Source organism: Mesocricetus auratus, unplaced genomic scaffold (assembly GCF_017639785.1).
Source record: "Mesocricetus auratus isolate SY011 unplaced genomic scaffold, BCM_Maur_2.0 Super-Scaffold_100010, whole genome shotgun sequence".
NCBI lineage: Eukaryota > Metazoa > Chordata > Mammalia > Rodentia > Cricetidae > Mesocricetus > Mesocricetus auratus.
In genome coordinates, this window is record NW_024429194.1 from 7,592,178 (window position 1) to 7,615,544 (window position 23,367).

A 23,367-nucleotide genomic window follows, 5' to 3' on the forward strand; every position below is an offset into this window, starting at 1 on the left:
CCTCTGTGTCCAATAAATTTTTTCTTGCATTTCATTTGCCTTGTAAACCACCTTCAAGCCCCTCCGGAACCAGTAAGATGAATCAGATAAAGCTGGAAATGCAAATGACCATATGCCCTGATTAATGCATCCTTGACAACTTGCTCGAGTTCTCCCCCTGTTGTCGTTAGCTTGCTCTGCTCCTACGCAAACAGGCTTCTCTTGGGCTTTGAAACTTTGCTCTGGCGATCTTCCTGAATCCCTAGGTGTTTCCATGGTTTTGTCTCTTATTAGGAATGGGAAATACAAACCTAACTTACTGTTAAGCAAAGTAACACAGGTTACAACTATGTTTTCTCATGTACTTCAAGCGATTGTCTCAGGTACCTTATTTTCTTCCACTTCATTTTAGCAAGAGGAGGCACCCCTGTAGCATGAGGAAATGGATCACCCTCTAGGACTTCAGTGTCTACAGAGTCCTGTGGTTTGTTTTGGAAAGATCTATAGATTCTATTACTGTTTATCTGAGTGGATTCCAGACCAACTTCTAAAGTAATGCCTTACTCTGCTGTATTAGAAAAACTTAAAGCAAGTTATAAAAATACCAGCAGTATTTATGTAAAAAGAAAAAAGACACAAAATACAATGCTATTCCTATCTCTAGGCAAAGTCTCATTAAAATAAATTCACAGTAAATATTTCTCATATTATCTCCTTATTATATATGTTGATCAATGCATAATCTCAAACTCTTTAAATTTACCTGAATGCATCATTCACATAAGGAAATAAATACTGGGCAAGTAAGAAGAGGTTAGACAACACAAAAAAATTCTAGGAGAAATTCATGGTATTTTGATCTTATTCTAAAGAAATGAAAATCGAACTCTTACTAGAATGGTGTCTGACATGTATTTGGGGAAGATGACACTGGATGTTGATGTAGATTCACTCTGAGTGGCCAAAGTAAGGCAATATAGTAGGATAGCAATGCAATCAAGGTAGACTGTGGTAATGACATTGATGGAATCAACACAGTAGGATAGCAATGCAATCCAGGTAGACTTTGATAATGATGTTGATGGAATTAATAGAAATGGATAAAATGGACAACATTAATATCCTAAGGTCATCAAATTTGCAGAATTTGATGATGAACTGGGGTTGAGACATGAAGGCGAGGAAGATATCTGACATATAATGTTCTGAATTGGTAGTTACACACGCTCTGTGCAAATGTAATCACAGACACATCAAGGGGTCAGGTAAAACAATAAAGACTCTGTAATGACTGGGTCCTCAGCCTTTGGAACAGTGATGAGCTGCTGAATGTAACATGTAGTCTTCCCGCCAGTTACTTGGGTTCCGCTGTTGTCTCCGCCCCCAAATAACACATAGGACACAATATTAATTATGAAGTTGCTGGCCGTTTGCTTTGAGTTCTTATGGGCTAGCTCTGACTTAATTATTAACCCATAACTTCTAATATAAGTATTTCCACGTGATTTTTATCTTACTGGAGAAAGGGTCCCGACTTCTTCTCCCTCACCTACATCATGACAGACTGTGCCTCTTTTTCCCGGAATCCTCCCCAACTCCTAGTCCCACCTATCTTGCTTCCCTATTGGACAACAGTGCTTTATTCATTAACCAAAGAGAGACATATACACAGAAGGATTTCCCCCATCAGCTGAATATTTTTTTCTCTGTCTTATTGTGGTTCTGTACTCACAATAAAATTCCAATTACCTTGTGTGCATATGTTTGTGTGCATATAAACAGATGGAACTATAGAACATGTTAATAATGGTTGAAAGCACTGAGGTTTTGAGCAAATAAATGTCATATCATATTTGTACTTACATTTGAATTTTAGGACTTGAATAAAGACTATTACGAGAGTCTGAAAAGTATGACCAAACAGACACATGTGGTCATTTTTAAAATGTATTTTATATTTTTGGGAACTAAAATGTAATTAAGTCATTTCTCCCTTCCCTTTCCTCTATCCAGTTCTTCCATGCACCCCTCCTTGAGCTCTCCCAGATTGATGTCCGCAATTTCTTAAATCGTTGCTATGAACATAGGCATCATATCCATAGACGTATGTAAATGACTTTAAAAAGAACACACCTTCTCCATGGCCTTCTTCTCTAAGCCACTGACGACTATGCAGTAAATATTTGTGGGTGTCAAATAATTTCAGTTAAACTTGTCAAAGCTGCAATACCCACGCATGTGTCTGTAGTTGCTAATTTGACACATTGTGACAGAGGTGTAAGTTTATACAGTATCAGTGCATTAGCTGGGGGGGGGGTTATCACTTCTCTCTTGTACGCCACTGCCCCACAGCTCTCTGATCCTTCTTCCATCGTCACAGCCTCTGGAAGGTTTCTGCTTTCAGTCCATCAAGTGTATCAGTCTGGGGTTCCACACACAGCCCAAGACCTCCTTTCCTCGAGGTTATGTATCTTAAGGACGTGGCTGGCGTCCCCCTTTCCAGGTAAGAAAACATGATGGAGCTTGACACATGGACACCTTTATAAGACCATTGTTCTCTCTGCTCCACTTTAACTAACAACATTTCTTGACCTAACTACTTCTCAGCTGCCCTATACTATTAATACATATGACTTGTAAAATACATTCAGACTGAGGACACTGCCCAAAATAGGCAAAGGTTTTCTCTGCTCCTAACTGCTAACTTCCTGTGTTTAGCTGCTGCCGTTAGTTCCCCTTCTTCATGAGTCGACTGGTTCCAACCTTTATCTGCTGAGAATCATTTCGGATAACCCAAGCATCTAATCTCACTGCTCTGAAGCCCTCCAGTTTTGAATGCTTTTGTAGGAAAAGAAAACCAGCATCAAACAACTCAGGAAATCACTAAGTAGGAAAGATGGAAGGTTTCAGGCACCTCTACTATCCAAAATAGAACAGAATTAACCAATGGCCTATACCTCATAACATCACCTGCAAAAGTAGTAGACGAAGAATACAAATTCACACAACTTCATATGAAAATGCCTTGAATAGAAAGTGGAAGCTCATCTGAGGAAGTGGTCAGTATTTGTCTGAGGACAGGCATGGGGAACTGGGAGTCTTCCAACGAAGGGTGCTTCTTACATTGCGCATGGCTGCAAATGAACCTTTTGGGGGTAGAGAGCCAGGACATAACAAACCACTAGTGCCATCAAGACCTTATTTCCAATTTGTTTGCAATCATTGTATCAGCATCCAAATGGACACGGGAGATACTGGAGTTACATCTCTGTTGCGTCTTTCTGTCACCAGGTAGAGTTCATTGTAATTGGTCCTCAAATTTGTCAGCATCTCTGGTTTATACTTTCGGTAGTTGTCTTAGTTAGGGTTTCTATTGTGACAAAACACTGCGACCAAAAAGTGAGTTGGGGAGGAAAGGGTTTATTTGGCTTGCACTTCCAGATTGCAGTCCATCACTAGAGAGTCAGAACAGGAAGTCAAACAGGGCAGAAACCTGGAGCCAGGAGCTGATGCAGAGGCCATGGGGGAAGCTGCTCGCTACCTTGCTTCCCAAGGCTTGCTCAACCCACCTTCTTATAGAACCCAGGACCAACCGCCTCGGGATGGCACCAGCCACCATGGGCTGGGCCCTCCTCCATCAATCACTCATAAACAAAGTGTCTTATAGGTGGATCTCATGGAGGTGTTTCCTCAGCTGAGGCTCCCTCCTCTCTGAAGACCCTAGCTTGTATCAGGTTGACACACAACCAGCCGGTATAGTGGCGGTTTCTAATATACATTTTTAAAAGAACTACAATGGAAGAACAAAACAAATTAAAGCCATTCTTCTCACTCCCTCAGTCCCCCTTTTGTAGAACCATTTGGGTTCTAACAACAGCAGCACTGATTCATCTCAAAGCCAGGCTTTTACAGAGGCAGCTGGCTCAGTCTCATACAACCAGAGTAGGAGGAAAGTTTGTATAAAAACCCAGCATTTTAATTTGGTGTTTAGTTCTTTGAGGAAAGCTATACAATAGAGTAAGGGTAACCATCTGTCTCATTAAGGAGTCAAGCACAGAAGCTCAGATCTTCTAGCTTGCTGAAAATAAAGCCACTTGCCGTTGAGTGTGTCCTTGGGTCTATGTTCTGTCTCCTTCCTTGAAAAATCTATGATTTACAGCAGAAACGGCAGCGCCCTCTTCCCCCCCATCTCCTTTTCAGAATGCTTTGCCCAAGTTCACCCTGTTCTAGAAAAAAAGATGAAGAGTATAAATCATTCTACAGCTCATCCCAGCTTATGTCTGGGCCCGCGGCATGGGTGTTATTTCTTTCTGGTGGAAGAGAAGGGAGGAACGAAGGTGGAGTGGGTGGGGGGGGGGGGGCAGGGAAGGTGGTGACGGGAGGCGGGAGGAGGGTGTCTTCCTTAGGGGTTCTATGGCTGTGAAGACACCATGACCGTGGCGATTATAAAGGGAAAATATTTGACTGTGGTGGTCTGCTTCCAGTTCAGAAGTTTAGTTCATTATCGTCGCGGTGCAGCATGCTGGCACGCAGGCCGACATGCTGCTGGAGAAGCAGCCAAGTGTCCTACATCTTTATTTGCAGGCAACAGGAAGTTTTCTCAGACGCTGGGCGTGGCTTGAGCGTATGCGAGACCTCAGAGCCTGACTCCACAGTGAGACACTTCCTCCAAAAAGACAACACCCACTCTCACAAGGTCACACCTCCTAACAGGGCTACTCCCTTTGTGGGTTACTTTCTTTTGAGCCACCACAGAGGGGAAACTGGTCTGGATGTATTGTATGAGAGAAGAATAAATAATAATAATAATAAAAAATTGAAGGCAGTCACCTCAGTGAAATCACTGTCCTTTGCTCAGACATCAGTGTCCTTGGGCTCATTCTGGGATGCACACATTAGCAGCTGGCTAAAGAAGACTGGTTCCTTCTGAGGATCATGAGCTATGTGTATCAACGATAACGAATCACTATTCTCTCATAGGAATGAATGGCCATTTACGTTGCTACTCATATGTTAGCAAATGTAAATGCTAAACATTCTTAGCAGAAACAAAATTAAAATTAATACCTAGGGACACAAATGCCATCATAACTGTGTTCTAGTGGCGTTTCATGACACCAGGTGTGGAGGTTTGAAAGAAAATGGTCCCCAAAGGGAGTGTGACACTATTGGGAGTTGTGACTTTGTTGGAGTAGGGTGTGGCCTTGTTGGAGGAAATGCGTCACTGTGGGGGTGAGCTTTGACGTCGCATATATGGTCAACCCATGCCCAGTGAGACAGACTGCTTCCTGTTGCCTGCAAGATGTAGGACTCCCAGCTACTTCTCCAGCACCATGTCTGCCCGCATGCCTCCCTGTCACACCATGATGATAACTGACTTAACCTGCGAACTATAAGCCACCAAGATTAAATATTTTCCTTTATACGAGTTGCCGTGGTCATGGTGTCTCTTTACAGCAATGGAAACCCTGCCTAAGACAGCAGAAAGAAATGAAGATTGATCTCGGTACAGCTCGCACTGAGTGCACTGGAACAGTGGACCTTCTCAGCGCTCATTTTCAAAGCTGCTGAGGGGACCATGACAGACCCGGCAGATGATAGCTTCCATATCACTTCTCAGCCTGGATGGCAAGAGCTAGGACAGAGGAAAACCAACTGGCATTTCCAAGCGTTAAGGAACTCGAATTTCCTGAGCAGTATCCCTCACCTTATATCCACTTACTATGCTAGGGCAGCATTTTTTTTTTAAATGAAAGCTTGAACATAGCAGCTAATCACCTCAAATTTGTTCTTCATATTCTTAAACACTGCTGCTTCTACCAACTCTGGTCTGTTTAGCCAAGCAGATTACAATGGTTTTTGGTTTATGGCAAATGAGGTAAACGGAAAATGAGATAGTTCTCATCTCAATCATGAGGGAGGACCAAGAGCAATTTGCATTCATCTAAATTTACATTAGACCCTGATGGTCTCAGCCTTGTCCACATTAACTCACTTTCTCTATGTATACTGCGGTTCTAAGGGACCCAGTCTGTTTGAACATTGCTTTAGTTCACTTTGTGCAAGGATAATAGTCTACCACAGTCGGGGCCATTCATAAAGAGCATTATAGAGGCTGTGAAGTCTAAGATCAAGATGCTGGTCTATAATGACACCTTTCCTGTGTTCTCAGGTGGAGAACAGAAGAACAGAAAGGTGGTGAATACTTGGTCCCCATCGTCAGAAGACTGAGGGAAAGGATCCATCCTTGCCATCCCTTTGCAGTGCCTTTCATCCATTCCTGAAGGCGAGGCACTCATGACCCGAAGCCCACATTCAGCCCTGCCTCTAACAGTCCTGCACTGGAGGTCAAGTTCCAACATCCATGGATTTGTGCTGACTCATTTGGACCATAGAAGTCGTCCTAGAGAAAATTACAATTGTCAATTTACTTATAATGCCATATTAATCAAATTGAATGAACACATAGCGACAAAAGTGTTGGAGTCTTAGTGAAACGCACATGATCTAGGTGATGGGAGATTCAGCCTCAGGGTCATTTTCACATCAATGAAATTTTTAAGGATTTGGTGACGGGTGACACATCAGGATATCGCCACTCCAAGGGACAGGCAAATGACTACATTTCAAACAATTGACAAAGAAGTGCAATACCTCATTAGCCTCTTTTGGTTCTGAGGACAGCGTGCTTCACTCTTTGAAACAATCCCATGGCCACTTATGAGTAGCACAAATGGCTTCCAGTCTGGTGTCCAGGCCAAGCATGTCTACTAATGTAAACCATTGTTTTGTTCATGCTCACCACCTCAGGGTCTGTCTGCTTCTGTAAACAGGCCTTGGGGTAGTGAGCGTTAGAGATAGTTACAGTGGGAGATGTGTGAAATCTGTGAAGGGGCTCCATACGGCATCATGGCATCGCGACACGGGGCTGTGCGTCATGGCATCGCGACACGGGGCTGTGCGTCATGGCATCGCGACACGGGGCTGTGCAGGAGGAAAGCTGTGTCGTGGTTTGGCCAGTTTAAAACTGGCTTCTGTCATACTGCCAGGCAGAGGAAGGCAGAACAGCTGGCGGTATTACAAAGGGACCTTGGTGATAGAACAATCCTGTGAGCTGGCTTAGCCCAAACCCTCCGACGATGGTATGCGATGCCGGCTCCTCACAGTGTGGGAGAGAATGTTTGGAACCTGCTAATGCCGTGGTGGGTTTGGGAAGCTCTAATCTCTAAGTCTCTGCCGCTGATGCACCGTTTTGCACCGTTTTTTGTTTTTTTTTGTTTTGTTTTGTTTTGTTTTTGTTTTTGTTTTTTGGTTCCTCACCTCCTATCTACGGCAGCACAATGTACGGACGGTTTCCGTAAGATCGTGGAGAGTCCAGCTGAGTATGACGGTCCAGGCTAAAAGCGAATTGTTTGCATACTAGGGTGCTGAATGAATTTATCCTGATGAGAATTTAAGCGGTGAGTTTGGTCATTCGTGTTCTGCAGGAAGGTAAGTTCGCACTAATTCACTGACATTAATGAATGGCTTGAGTAATTCATCTGAGTATTAAAAGATTAAGCTTGAATGCTCGTGGCAAGGAATCTTTGAAGGGATATGCAAATGTCCCTGTGGAAACAGGCACAGAGGACAAAAGTCTTCACACCACCCTATTAACAACCACCTGACCCTGTCTACTGTGGAGGAGACTCACCATTCACCTTGACAGAATGTCTTAATCGGTCCGTTTTAATCTCCCCCATCATTAGCAGCTTCGGGGCTTTCATCGAATTAACGCACAGATACAGGTATTTGGTAGTAAGACTAGGGGGTCCGCATGGGATACAATGACAGTTCTTACTTCTCTTCCCACTGACAAACATCCAAAGAAAAAATTCATGTTGAGTCCTTGACTTGGTGCCGACCCACAAAGGGCATAAGTAGTTCCCATACTGGCATATTCATCTCACTGCAGTGCTTCTGTTAGGGTGGACTCACTGGAGAGATCAGCGCACCCCCTGGAGACTCTCTGATACACATTCCTCACACACATGCTAAAGGCTTTAGACTTTTGCTTCATCCGAGACGTTGTATGATCTAGCGCCTGTCTAAGCTCTGTTTTATAGGGGGAAATATGTGAAATAAGCATAGCCAGGCGTGACAGAGACGACGCAAGATTGTAATCCCACTGCTTCAGAGGCTGAGGTGCGAGGAGCAACAATTCGAGGTCCACCTAGGACACACACCAAGCTCAAGGCTGTCATGGATTAGATGCTGAGAGAAGGCATTAAGAGGAAAACAAGAAAGGAAGGAGGGAAATAGAAAAAGAAAAAATGATAGCCATTAATCCTATCACATGCAACAGCTCTAAGATAGATCAAGTGATCCTTTGAAGGCACGCTGTACATCTGGGGTATCGATGTAATTATAACGCTTGTGATGCCCACCCATCTGAACAGTGTTTGCCATAATTCTATAATTATTACAAGGTACTAAATCCACAGTATGTGACACCTAGAGATGGACTCGTAGTAAGCTAATTACAGGAGTAGAAAGACAACTACTACATCTTCTCTCATTTGTGGATCCAAGATTTTGCAGAGCTGCATGGAATCATGCATGCATATGACATGACAGTGGACCAACATGGTGTTGGATAGCAGGGAAGGCTGAGGGGAGGAGGAGGTGAGAGGGTCCAGGGTACGACCTGAGAACACGCTCAAAGTACGTCATACACTTACACGGACCCAGCGCCACGTGCAATGAACATAGGCTAATTAAAAGTTCAAAAGGAAGCAGTGTTCTTGCTTACCTTCATTCCAAGAGACCTACTTAGAGAATTTCATTTCGTTTTCCTTTTATCAACTAAGTCTGGGTTTATAAGAAGAAAATATTTTTAACAGAGGACACAGAGCCACTAAAGCTTCAAATGACATCTGATACTGTAGTATCCCTTCATATTTATGGTGTCCCCCCTTCCCCGCCCAGAAACAAAACAAAACAAAACAAGCCATGAGCAACTAATGTCCTGTCAGGCCTAATCTGCCCAAGTCACAAGTAGGAGGTAGGTCTGCTGTTCCACAGTGGAGGTAGGGAATCCAGGTGATTGCCAAGGGCAACTCTGGCAACTACCACAACCAAGTCAATCAGTGGCTAAGTATACTAAACAGCCTGGAGAAGTCATGGTGGCTAGAGGCATCAAAGTCACCTTGTCAAAGACTCCACACGGACAAGCAGAGGTACTGAGTGATGGTAAGGGAATACCATCTTAACTGAGTAATAGAGGAGAGAGAGCACGACCAGAACACATCTCTGGGTTAGACTTCCATGGCAGGATGCTACAGTCTGTGCTATGGAACATTTTGTTTCCCGCTAGGTAAAAACAATCACAGTCCTACTGCAGCTACTCCCCAATAGGGTGAGACAGAATGCTACAAAATCTAGTGGTTCTCAATAGACTATAATGACAGCTGTTGGGTGGCACCCAGTTCCCCAAGACAATCCTTCTCTAGCTGCCAGGGGTGCTGTCAGCCAAGGGCTCACAGATTGCAAATCGACCCCAGCTGACAGTCTTGGCATCTCACATGCTCATCTATCCTTCCCAGGAGCAGGCTTCAACAACCACTGGTTAATATGAGAGTCCAAAGGCCCAGCCTCCCTGCTCCAACTGGGTGACTTAGGAAGGAGCAGCCAAGCTCTACAGGTCTCGTTAGAGCAGGCTAAAGCCTCCAATACACACTATTTATCTGTTTATTGTGATCCACACATTCTTTACTGAACTCTGCTCCCGTCCATGTCTTACTGGCAGGGATCCCAGGACCTTTGGTGGTATTCCTGGGAGGACTGTCCTATGAACTGTGCAAATAAACCTGTGTTAGGGTCTAACCACATGCCAATCATGGCATTGTTACTTACTCATAAAGCACAGGTGATGAAAACATAGGATCTGTACTTCTTAGGCTATAACTTTCGTGCTAATTTAGGCATGAAATTAAAGGTGTCTGAGGGCCAAAGAGTTGGCTCAGGGGGTAGAAGCTCTTGCTGCGAAATCCTAGCAACCTGGGCTTAAAACCCAGAACCCACATAGAGGCTGAAGGAGAGAACTAGACTCCATAGAGGTGTTCAATATACATTATGTTATGCGTGACCCCACCACACACACCATGTGCACACACAAACCATAATAACAAATTTTAAATTTTGTATCAGAACATGAGTATCAGAGAAATTACAGTGAACTGCCTTAAGAACACCAAATCAATATTCTTTTTTTTTTTTTTTTGGTTTTACGAGACAGGGTTTCTCTGTATTGTTTTTGAGGCTGTTGGTCCAGCCCAGCCTCGAACTCACAGAAATCCGCCTGCCTCTGCCTCCCAAATGCTGGGATTAAAGGCGTGTGCCACCACCGCCCGGCCCAAATCAATATTCTTAAACTCACTATATTAAACTTGTAGACTTCATGATAACTGTCTTTGACCATTGAAATGCTAGCATATAATAAGAATTATTGGAGATTCTTTTTGATGTACACGTTGACACAGATCAATAAAGATTAATGTATAAAATTGCATAGAAATTGCAAGGGAATTTTAGGAGACATAATGCTGTATCATTAAAGCTTTCCAAAAACTGAATATTCTACTTTGAAAAAGAATGAGTTCTTTTTTTTAAACATTGAAGATGTGTGCTGCCACGACAAAAATATCATAAACTGGGTAATTTATAAGGCACACAGATGCATTTCTCAGAGCTCTAGAGGGGAAGTCCAGATCAAGGTGTTGGCATCACCAAGGGTCTGAGGTGAGAGCAAGCTTTCTGGTTTAATAATGGCACCTCCTAACTACACCCTCACATATAGAAGGTGTGTACGGCCTTGCATTTTGCACTGGTTTCATTCAAAAGAGCTCTGACCTCATGACCCCACCCGACAACCACCCTAGCTTCTAATACTGACACCCAGTGGGTTAGAATTTTAATGTGAACTCGAGACAGGAGCTAAAAACATAAGGAAAAAATCATATGTTTGTGGACATTGTCAACATAAAAAATAAACTATGAGATGTGTTTTAGTTTTCTATTATTCCTTAACAGTTTATCACAAAATCATCAGGTTAAAATGCAGAAACGTATTGACTCACAGTCTCTGTGAGTAAGAAGTCTGGTGGGGTCTGGCTGAGTCTCAGGTGGGTAGCATGGAACAGCCAGAGCCACAGTGTCACCTGACGTCTGGATCCTTCGCCTGAGCCCACATAGTGGGGGACAAGGTGCACAGTTACTTGCAACTATTCGACTGAATCCCCTCTCCTTGTCATCCTGGCCCCTTCTAATTACTATAGGACAGTGTAAGTCCCTTGCCACGAGGCCCTCATTAGGTCCACATCACGCTCTGATGATCTTTGAAGACGGATCCAGGGTCCTTCCAAGGACATCATGATTACGTTATTTCCCACTAGGATTAGGCAACTGCTTGGCAACACCACTGTTTGCATGGTGGCACATCGCACTCCGGATCGAGCCCATGTTCAGTAGCAGAGGCATCGCGCCAAGGGAATAGGCATCTTGGAAGCCACCGAAGAATTCTGTGACACAGAGTGTTTTTCACCCAAGCATTCAAGTCACGGTGATCCCTCACAGGCCATCACTAAATTGAAGGTCTCCAGGGCTGTGGCACAAAGTGTCTCAAATGACGCCATCTCCAAGTCCGTTGGTGCTTCAGAAATTCCTTGGGAATGCTGGGGCGGGATCTTTGAGTGTGTTTGCCACAGTGGTTCTCAACATGTGCGGCAGCCCGACCCCTTTGGGGGTTGGAATGACCCTTTCGCCGGGGTCACCTAAGACCATTGGAAAGCACAGATACTTACATTACGATTCGTAGCAGTAGCATAATTACAGTTATGAAGTCGCAATGAAAATAATGTCTTGGCTGGGGGTCACCACAACATGAGGAACTGTACTAAAGGGTCGCAGCAGCAGGAAGGTTGTGAACCACTGGTTTAAATACAGTGTGTGTGTCACCCTCACCTTCCTGGACACCTCAAAATGCTCCCAGACCTGGGGGTAAGCTGGAATGGGGGGCTCTACAGCACCAGAAAGGACAGTCAAAGCACCCGGACATTGCCTGAGCTAGACAGACATTTCTGGGAACAGACCAGACTTTTCAGGGAGGAAATCTGAAGCAGTCCAATCCTCTTCATTCTACTCTTTCTCTCCACTTTCAGATTCTCACTTGGGACCAGAGCGTTAGAATATTTTGTGCAGAATGACAATAGTAGCTAAACGGACACCCTTTTCTGAAGCTAAGCAGAGAACTGCTGGGCAGGAGCTTAGAGACCGAAAGCCACACACCCTAAGAACCTGGCTTCAGACGCTGCCAGGCTCCAAGGGAGGTGAGGCAGACACAGATATCCCTCACCCTGACGCGCCAGCCCGATCTGCTCTCATTGTGTGTGGTGCTGCGCCCTGTGGCCAAGGCCCTCCAAAGCGGACTGGAAAGGATTCGTTCGGCTTTATCGAAGTGTGAAACTGGGAGATGCATGGATTCTCCTGCCGTCCTGGCTCCCAGCCTCTGCACCGTCGGCACTGAGAGTTGAGCCAAGCAAACAGATCTTTATCTTTGCTCAGTGAGCAGCTTCGTGTGCAGGAACCAAGCAACCTCTGTAAACAAGTGTTCACTGCTGGGCAGCTTCTAAACAAGGGGACGTTTCCAAGGATGCAGATCTTCTGTTAAAATCATGGCCAGGTGAATGTTAATCTGGACAAGCGTCCAAACAGAAAACCAAAATGTGTTATTTTCATAGACAAGACAGTAACTTAATACATTTGAGCTCAATATTTGATTTTTACCTACAAATTCACAGAATTCAAACTTGTTCCACTTGGGTACGCGGTTGTTTCTAATATCTTAGAAAAGTATTAAAGAGGACAAAGGAAAGCTTCAAGGAAAATTTCGCAAAAGCTATTTATTTTCTCTATTCAGAGATTACTACCACTCATGTTTCAAATTATACCCATAACAGCTTCGGTATATTTCATGTGTATCATGCATGCTGCTTGGTAGATTGAACGTTTTACATAAAGATACATCATGCATGAGATTGAGAGATAGCAAGGATCGTAAATTTCTCCAAACCTCAGCATCCACTCTTATTATTTCTCTGGGATCTTCACCATGAAGCCTTTTAGAAGATAGACTCTGTTAGGCAATCAAACTATCAGTCCTTTCCATGGAGGATTGCCTGAGAGTACTTATCCTTCCCTTTCTTCTAAGCCCATAGACTCATTGTATACTTATGGGAATCTAAAAGCCTTCTTTCCCACCAGCTGCCCGGGTCCCACTGCTATCTCTGCCCCAAATAACACACAAGACACTATATTAATTATGAAGCTGTAGGCCATTTGCTATGGTCTGCTTTATGTATTAACCCATGATTACTAATATATATTTCTATAAGGACTTATTTTTCTGAGGATGGAATCTGACACATCCTTTCTTCCCTGGGATCACATGGTAACTCCTACTCTTGACTACATTTTCCAGAATCCTTCTCAACTCCTAGTCCCACCTATCTTGCTTCCCTATTGGCCAACAGTGCTTTATTCATCAACATATACACAGAAGAACTTCCCCCATCACCTTCTTCATAGATAACATAATTATTCTGTCTTTCTTTGGTCATAACTAGTTATCCAACATCTAGCAATGTCCAACCTCTGTTCTCCCATCTGGAGAGTTCTTTCAACAAGGAGAGAGAATGATTTCTGTAATGCTTTCCTCTATCATAAGGATCATCTGTACCTGAAATTTTAATACACACTTTCTCAATTAATTGAATATTTGAATAGTTACTTTACATAAATCAGAGTATCTGTTTCTGTATGGACTGTGTTCTTACTCTGTTGGAATATTCCTTCTTCTCAATGTCTTACTTTAGATAAGATGATATTAAATGTCCATACATGTTACTCCTTCAAAATGATTTCCTTATCACTTTCAAACACTATTTAACATAAAGAGACAGGGATTAAGGTATAACGTTGCAAAAAGAAAAAAGAAAGACAATAAAAAAGAATGAACAGGACAAACAAAACCTCAAAGTGACCAGAACATAATTTACGAAATGAAGTAAATCCCCACCTATCAACAAAGACAGTTAACTTTCTCATTGGTGCATCAGTGACGCAGGTATTACAGAAGCAACCGATACCTTTCTGATTGGATTCAAAGCCTACCCCACAAAGCAGCATTCATGCTTGGTATAATTAATGAAGCCAAAAGCTAGGTCCTAGGGCCTAGAGGGAAGCCTAATACTATTATACTGCTACATGGCATTAGCGACAAACATTCCCTTTCCTAAATTCTCATTTCCACACCACAGGTTGGTGCATCTCTCGGCTCTCATCACAGAAACGTCTCTTTTCAATAAATGATGGCTGGTGCAGAGGCACGGCTGAGCATGGTACAAAGAACAAGGGACTGTGGGCTGCTAAGATTCGAATGGGGTATCTATGCCATACACTTCCTCCGAGGCTCAGAGATCACTGCAGCAGGGGTGGGTTCCTGAGATACCACCCCTACCTGAAGCCCTGTTAGCAACTTATGACTGATGGGGTGGGGAGGGAGTCTGTTTTCCTCAAAGTAACCTCTAGGAAGCTACTTGTGTCATGCATTTCCAGCAGTAAATCACCTCAGTGGGTTGTAGAAAAATAGCATATAAATCTGGGAAGGAAAAGTGGTAAGTGGGGGAATAAAGGAGAAACCAGAGGGGAGAGAACAGATGGAAAGGGACCTTTATGCATGTGTGAAACTCTTAGATAGTAAAAAAAATTAAAAATGAAGTTACTAATATATAAAACCAAATGTAATATTTAGTATTTACATGGATTCAAACAGGATTAATTGATAGAAAGCAAAATTTAAGATAGTCTTTGGTAGAGTGCATCTCCAATAAATAAACTTGATGTTCTAAAAACGAAGGTGAATAATGTTGCCTAAAAATCTATGTAAGCAGATATTTTTATATAAGTAGTGAAGTTCTAAGTTATTCACAGTCATTGTGGAAATAGAATAGAGGTTATTTTCTTTGATATATATTCAAAACTTAAACCGCACTATTATCTAATACAACATCTAGATTTATATTCAAAAGAAATGAAGTCGGTATCTTAAAAAAGATCTACCCACATATTCTTCTTATAGCATTATTCATAATAACCAATCAGACACACACACACACACACACACACAAATATTATTTTATTTATGGAAAGACAAAAGAAAATCTTCATTTCTAAAAGCATAAACATGGAAGACATTTTGCTAAAATGGACTAACTTAGACACAGACACTCAGACAGATATACTACTAAGTCTTTGTTAATACACATGGTATAAAGAACTCAACTTAAAGCAGGCAGTCTAGTAATTAGCAGGTACTTTTGTACAGGACAAATACAGAAACATTAACACTTTTGGTTACAAAATGAGTAAGTTTTGGGATCCAATGCGCATGGTATGGTTACTACAGTTAATAAAACAGCTTGAAAAGAGTATGGAGAGTAGGGTCAGTAGAGCCTTGACGAAGACGGGGCTTGTCTGACATTTCTTTTAGGGACCCTTTTGTTCTAAAATGCAGGCTCTTGGGGTACCTCCTTTTGTCTCACTCCCTGGGCTTAGTTTCTCTGGGGACACAGTAAAAATGTATTCAAACTATGAGTTGAGTATCCTACATAGGAATACCTCTACAGCCAAATTTGCCTGTTCTCTAAATGTGTGGTTAGTCATATTCCCAAGAGTGTGGTGTCAACCCCAAATTATCTGTCAGGGATATTAGGAGTTGGAGATCAGGGGTGGGCAATACTTTCACACATAGATATAGCTAAAAAGTACAAATAATGTATGTGTTCATATAACTCCTATTAGATCCCACAGATGTGAAATTTCCTTGAAATAATCATTTCTCCCTACTTCTTCCCTTCTCCCAGTTTTGCAATCTGTTACAGCCACATGCTGTAGGGTCCTGTCTAAAAATACTGTTGCATGTGTTTATGTGAAATTATTGCACCATGAGGATAATAAGAGGCAGTACCCTTAAAAAGTATCGTGAAACAGTAAGAGCCGAGCTGGCAAGTGGAATACTTAGTTTCCAATTTTCATTCTGTCTACAATTAAGTCTAAAGACATAACCCGTCAATCCACAATTAAGTTTAAGGACTTAACCCGTCAAAGGAACTCTAAGCTTTGACTCTTTGTAAGTGAGCAGTTGGGTGCCATGCTACCTGAATCTGCTCTAGACCACAGTTACACACACCTATCTGATGCAACACTATCGAGGAGGTTTGTTTTGTTTTGGCTACTTCTATTCATGAAGTAGTTTTCTTCTTTAAAATTCTTCAATGAAAAGCCGCTTATTTGGCATATACACAAAAAAAAAAAACAGAAGCACATGCGTGAAAAAGCAGGACCGGAGACAGATAGGAGAGCAAGAGCTCAAAGCCGACAGGCTGGAGAGACGACTCATTGGTTAAGCGCACACTCTGCTCTTGCAGAGTTACTTTCCCAGCGCCCACACTGGGCAGCTCATACCCACCGTAAACTCTAGCTCCAGGGGATCTTTTATCTTCAAATATACACCCCAACATATTTGAAATTTTTGGTTTAGTTTTTAGTTCTCTTAAAAATTATCTACAACTTATTTTCATCATAGTCACTCTCTTCTCCCAACATTAAAAAGAGTTTAAAACCAACCTGGGGTACACAATGAGATCTATTATTAAAAATAACAAACACTAATGTATCCATATGTATATTTGTGTTTCCTGAGACACGAATTAAAATTTTAATTTCAAAGAAAAATTTCCCCCTTCTTAACTAGATGGCAAATCCAGTTCCTGAGGACCACATTGGAACAGATGACAGAGGTAAACTCTGAGATGGAGAAATGTCTGTCATGGGAAAATTCTTTTCCTAAGAGTAAATTTCTTAAACCCCAGTGGTTTTCAACCAGGACTTATGCAACTTTCAGGGTACATATTAAATGTCTGCAGACATTATGGTCTCACAGCCCGTGGGAGCAATGTACTGGCAACTTTCTTTTTCAATTTTGCATCCTGACTGCAGTTTCACTCCCTCCTTTCCCTCCCATTCTCTCTCCCAACTTCCCCTCTGTACTCCCCTCAATCCACTCCCACTCTATTTCTGTTCATAAAGGGACAGGCCTCCCGTGGATATCAACAAAGCTTGGCATGTTAAGTTGCCGTAAGACTAAGCATCCCCCCTTGTATTAAGAATGGGCCAGGCAGTCCAGTATGAGGAATAGGTTCCCAAGAGCCAGCTGAAGCATTAGGGACAGCCCTGCTCCCATTGTTAGGAGTCGACCCTGCTACACAGCTATCACATGTATGTAGAGGGCCTAGGTGGGTCTCATGCAGGCTCCCTGTTGTGTGGTTCAGAGTCTGTGTGTTCCTACGAGCCAGGTTAGCTTCTGTGGGTTTTCTTGTGATGTCCTTGACCCCTGTGGTTCCTACAATCCTTCCTCCCTCTGGTTGTTTGAGATATGTGAAACTCCATTGAGAAGATCAGGCTCCAGGCAAGCCTGTAGAGCATTTTCTTAACTAGTGATAAATGCGGGAGAGCTTGGCCCACTGTGGGTGGCCCTGTTTCAAGCTGGTTGTTTCTCTCTGTTCTCAGACTTCTGTGATGGGAGTCTCTTCAGTGTAGTTCAGATAAGCACTAGGTAGAAGAAAAGGAAAGAGGAAAAATACAATTATGGAGGGGTTGAATATGAACAATATACATTATCCGTATTTCTGGGAATGTCAATTTGACACAAGGAAGAGTTATCTGGGAAGAGGGACCCTCAGTTGAGAAAATTTCCTCATCAGATGGTCTGGAGGTCAGTCTCCCAGGCATTTTCTTGATCAATGGTTAATGTGGGAGAACCCAGCCCACTGGGGTGGGACCAGCCCTGAGAAGGAAGTCCTGGGTTGGGTGAGAAAGCAAGCTGAATGAGCCAAGGGAAGCCAGCCAGTAAGTAGAGTTCCACCTCAGTCTCTGCTTCAGTTCTGGCCCCCAAGCGACTGCTATCAGTTCCTGCCCTGGCTTGCCTTCATGATGGGTTACAGCTGTAAGGGAGCTAAAACAAACCCTTCCTTTGGCAGGTTCGTCTTCTTCATGGTGTTTTATTCAGCAACAGGAAACAAACTAAGACATGGTTTGGAAGTTTTAAGTTTCGAAAACTAAGTTCTTTGGCAAGTTTGTTGGCCAGTAGACTACCAGAAGTGATGTCAAAGGCAGAATTAGAAAGTGACTTGCAGCGACAGCTTACAAACATAATTAAAACAAGTTGTAGGAAAGGATGCTGTTTGGTGGTAGACCAACTTTCCTGGCATGTGTGAGGCTCTGGGTTTGATCTGAAACACAACAAGGGGGAAAATCTACTTTGGTTAGCACAATGAATTTTGGTGGAGTTTTGAGACCAAAATATGTGAATGATATACACTTCACTATCTGCAAAGTGGGTAAATGAAAAGCTAATGCTTTAGGGCACACATGTACTTTTCATGATGACCACATATTCTACAACAGTTTTTTGGTCCTTCTGTACGGAACGGGCAAGCAAGGATGTGACAGCAGGTAAACGTAAAATCAACCCCTTCCCACACTTTGCGCACTCAACACAGCACTGAATTAATTTACGGCCCGCGGGGATGCAGTTAGGAAAGCCAGTGTGGAGGCATCATGCAGAATACTTGAGCTTGATCTGTAGGACCCGTTCCACTATAATTCACCTACAACCAAGGATGTCTCCTCAGGGGCAAAGTAACAATACGCTGTGAACACACCTTCATGACAACGTCCAGCATATTACTCATTTTCATTAGGGTTACACTTTTTATGTCCTCTTACAGCTTGATTCAAACAATGAGTCCTTCATCAGGAATTGCAATCATATCCAATAGTAGCATTATGTTTTTTTTCCATGTTTTTAATCAAATAGATATCAAGAGGCCAACGATCACAGACATTATCTCTACCTGAATTTCGTGCTCTTTAGAAAAGATAAAATATTCAGTGAGAATATTTAGAGTCAACTTTTAGTGTAAACATACGAGTTGCATTTATTTCTTGGATCAGCACCCTGTGAATACGGCAGGCAGAGGCAAAACTGAAAATTGCACATACCTCACAGCATGGAAGTACCTCCTTCTCACTTGCTAAATTTGGCAGCCGTGGTCACGGAAGTGTTGATCTGCGGCCATTTCTGTTGATGTTTCTTTGGCCTCTGTGTGACCTGATGGTTGTTGGGAGTAGATGAAAATGGGACACTTCAATTCCACGGAGTCAGCGGACGACTCTCACGATGGATGTAGCGTGACGTCCATTTCGGGGATGAGAACTTGATGCTCCATAAAGCTTTGTGGGGTGTGATTACCACAAGGCAGGGCAGTTTGGAGGGAGACTCATCACTCCTAAAAGCAGCCAGGAGGTGAGAAGAGTGAACCATTTCGTGAATCATTTCAGTAGCTTGGCCAAGAAACCTGGAAATGTCTGCCATATCTATCAGCGGAAGGAGGCTGAAGCAAAACAGAATTTGAGGATAGGTTTTCCCCAAAAGAACCAATTTCATGTTGCCTTAAGATCAGTTATATGCACCCACTAGAATGTATTAGAACAATAAGCTGTGTGGCCCCTCAAAATCCGTTCGGGAACTAACCATACTATATACAACAGACAGGCTTAATAGCCATCGTTAGCACTTGGCAGAGCTGCTCTTCCGTGGAGTTAAGAACATGGATATTTGAGTATCTGAGTGTTTTCTCAATAGGCCATATGCTTTTCCTTTAATTTTGTTTTCTTTTCTTGAAGTAAAATCGTGTATTTATAACATAAGACACATATTTAACCTTATTTTCTCTATTGAGTTTGGTAAATTTTCAGACCTCAAATTGTTTTACCATTTGATTCCAGTTCACTTATAAGGTCCTTTGATTTCTCCTCCATTAAAGGTATCGTGTGTGTGTGTGTGTGTGTGTGTGTGTGTGTGTGTGTGTGTGTGTGTGTGAGAGAGAGAGTGTGTGTGTGTATGTGAGTTTCAAAATACATTTTTAAAGGTGTATCAAAGAAGTGTATATTCTTTACATTTAAACTCATAGTATATGTGTCTGACTTTTTGGTTTCTTACTCTGTTCACATAATATTGTGCTTTAACAGAATTCTAGTCATGTGTTTTAGCCCGATTTCTCCTGAAAGTCTGATATGATGGCTTCTACATGGGTTTTATTTGTGAATGACCCAGAGTACAGCATAAGCAGAAAAACAACATGTTTTTATAAGAGCATTTTAACCATCGGCCAATCATTCAGCTTTCTGTTGCATTTTCTCACATGATTGCAACAGCAGACATTTTTGAATTTCAAAAGATCAGCAAAACATCTTTTCTGTGTTGAATTTAGTGTCTAACTATCTGTGAAGACAACAAGCACTATTGGTCCTCATTGGATATGGGAAGATGTGGGACAATGGTGCTGTTGGCAATGCCTGGACCTTTTACCTGGCTTCCCACCATTTTCCCAGTGAGTACTGTTGGAAAACATGGACTATAAAGTCAAAGAATAAGGCCTCTGAGCCCCGCCATTGCCCTAGTCGGCCACGTTAGGAGCTGTGTGCCCACGTACAATCCCACTCCTCAGAGACACCAAATCTCTGTCTACAGATCACTGAAGGCAGTGCCTCCCTTGAGTGCTGTGTGGATGACCGAACAAGAAGACAGGTATGGGAAAATAACAAACATGTAAATATGTGCAGCCTCTGCCCTTCCTACCACACTAAAGATACAGAATGGGTGACCAGTTATGTTGTCTGTGATGGCAGCCTCCAACTCATTTACACAAAACCCCCCTGTGCTGACCTGTGAAAACCTGTCCCCTAGATTGGGTCAGCATTTCAGACTCCTTTGATCTTAGGCATCTCAGTTGCAGCACGTTATTTTATCCAACTACAGCAGACTCCCCTGTTGTGCAGGACAGGGCCTGAAGGACCAAGCTCAGCTCTAACATACCTCATTTTTGCCTTCATTGTGTTGGATCAGTCACATGGTTCCAAACATAGGACCTAAAAATTAATATTCTGTGTGGTAGGCAAGGACACAGAAGGCGGTCCTGATGGATTCGTCACCTCTACCAGTTAAAGAATTAAAAGGCGGGAAACACCTAGAATGTAACAGTTAGTTGCAAGGAAACCTCTGACAGGGCAGCCAGCATCAAACGGCGAAGAAAGGCTCACACTGGAGATGAAGAAACATGCTCACACAGCAAGGTGTACACAGAGATCTCATGCAAAACAGACAGCAGATTTGGGAAGATGACATCTAATCTCTCCTTGAGGGCTGGGTATTTAAGGGTCTTTGGGGGGGGCAGGGAGCCTTCTTCCCCTAAATTAGGGTTAGTCAGTTTTAACAAAGATAGGGAGGTTGAGAGCAAACATGCCCTACTCTGACCTATAACTCTCCAGGTTGCTCTGCCTGCCCGGAGTCCCTGGCAGCAGGAGCAAGAGCCTGCCAGGCCCGCATCTCAGGTCTGGAGAATGAGGAAGAAGCAAGAAGCTTCTGCGCTGCTATCTGTGCTCCTCTCCTGTCATCCATCAGAGGTCTGACTGACTCCCAGTCCTTAATATCAGCAGACACTAGTGATGATTAGCCATGGATTTTATCTTTCCTGTGGCTCCTGGGAACACCCAAGGAATAGTCCGAGGAGAAACTATGCACTAAGCTGAAACAACTGTGTATTAACATGAGCACAGTAGTTTATCTCCCTGGAGGGAAAAGCAGACCAGTTAAAGCATCTTTCCTGTCCTTCCAAGTAGGGTGTAATCAATTACATTAGAGAAAAATAATGGAAGGGCGGGTGAAAGGGAAGGCATGAACATGTAATGCAAAAATATAATTTCTGTATTTGATATGAACACACTTGCAAAAGCACATCTAGCACACATGCATATACACATGCATCCACATACAGACAGAAATAAATGTGGATTTGTGTTTAGTATGTTTGCACGCACGCACCAGTGCGCAAGCGCTCCCCATTCCAGGTATCCTTATAAATCATAGGCACATGGAATTACGTTCGTGGTGCCTGAGATTAATGATACAGAAGTGTTTGCTATGGCAAATACAGTGTTGTGAATTTTCAAAAACAGAATGGAAGCTATGGGTCCACTCAAGCTAATGCTGTCCCCCCCACCTCAGCTTATTTCTCAACCATAACATTCGGTGTCCAGATTGGTCCACTGAGCCCGCGTTTGAAGACAGGAGGTCTGGCTTAAGCTCTATAGTGTGCATTTTTCGGAGTGCTGACATTTATATCCCGCAATCAGCATAACGTTGAAACACTAGAAAATTCACCTGGACAAAAGGTCGGATGACAAGGTCAGTCCAATTATTGGTTTGTCAGTTTCCAGGCAAATGGCAGCTGTCATTTCCACACAGTTGATACAGGTCTCTCAGATTGAGCAAATGTGAGTTTTATACTTTTGCCGTACAAATCAGTAGTATAACTAAGCTTTTACAGGAATCCATGTTTAAGGGCATGAACTCTGATGGACACTGAAGAGAAAAAGAGAGTTTTAGGAAGCGTTAAGGACATCCGATATGTTCTCAAGGTATGAAGTCGTTTCTCTACTAAAATAGTAGAGGCAACAGAAAGGCGGAAAGAAAGGAACCAAGCTCATAATCTTCAGAAAGTTTTCTAGCAGCAGTGGAACGCAAGGAAATGTCTGCTGCTCAGAAACTCGGTTCTCCTAAGCTGAATGAGTTAGGCATAGTGTGATGACGTCATTGTTTTGTTCAAATGGACAAGGAGCAAAATGAAACTCACGTGGACATGGTTAGAAGATTATACTGTTCACTACAGACCAGATCACTCACCTTCTACACTCTGTTCAAATTCCTGCCCGTACCACCCTCCACTCTCCTATGCATTCCCAAACACGCTCAGCTTCCTCTTGTTCTCCTAAACACTGGGTCCTACCTCCAGCCAAGGATCAATTTGCAATTGATACCTGTTTCCAAAAAAAAAAAAAAATCAGATTTCTCCAATGGTGTCTCCCTGGGAGCATCAATCACATTTGAAGGCAGGCCTTATGCTAAGAGTAGTTCACCAACACAGCATGGACTCCGGTGGTATTTTTATGTACTTTTTTCTTGTGTTCTTGGTTTCGTTTTATTTTTGTTGCTTTTTGAATATAGAGTTGATTGGGTGGAGAGGTAGGGAGGTTCTAGGAGGAATTTGGGGAGGGTAAAACATGATCAAAATATAGTTCATTCAATTATTAAAAAGGAAATAAGGGTGACCCTTTTGCTATATTATAGAATCAAATTAAATCAAATGAAGACGTATTTATTAATCATATATT

The 23,367-nt window shown here is 42.7% G+C and overlaps 2 long non-coding RNA genes across 2 annotated transcripts; both read right to left on the reverse strand.

Moving 5' to 3' along the window:
- Nucleotides 1-10,917: 10,917 nt before the first annotated feature.
- Nucleotides 10,918-13,427, reverse strand: LOC121142722. Its single transcript, XR_005879764.1, has 2 exons — nt 12,371-13,427; nt 10,918-11,789 (listed from the first exon to the last, which is right to left on the reverse strand). It is a non-coding gene; the product is annotated as an uncharacterized LOC121142722 (long non-coding RNA).
- A 99-nt stretch (nt 13,428-13,526) lies between these two features.
- Nucleotides 13,527-23,367, reverse strand: LOC121142723. The gene is made up of 3 exons (XR_005879765.1): nt 22,358-23,367; nt 19,138-19,424; nt 13,527-17,685 (listed from the first exon to the last, which is right to left on the reverse strand). It is a non-coding gene; the product is annotated as an uncharacterized LOC121142723 (long non-coding RNA).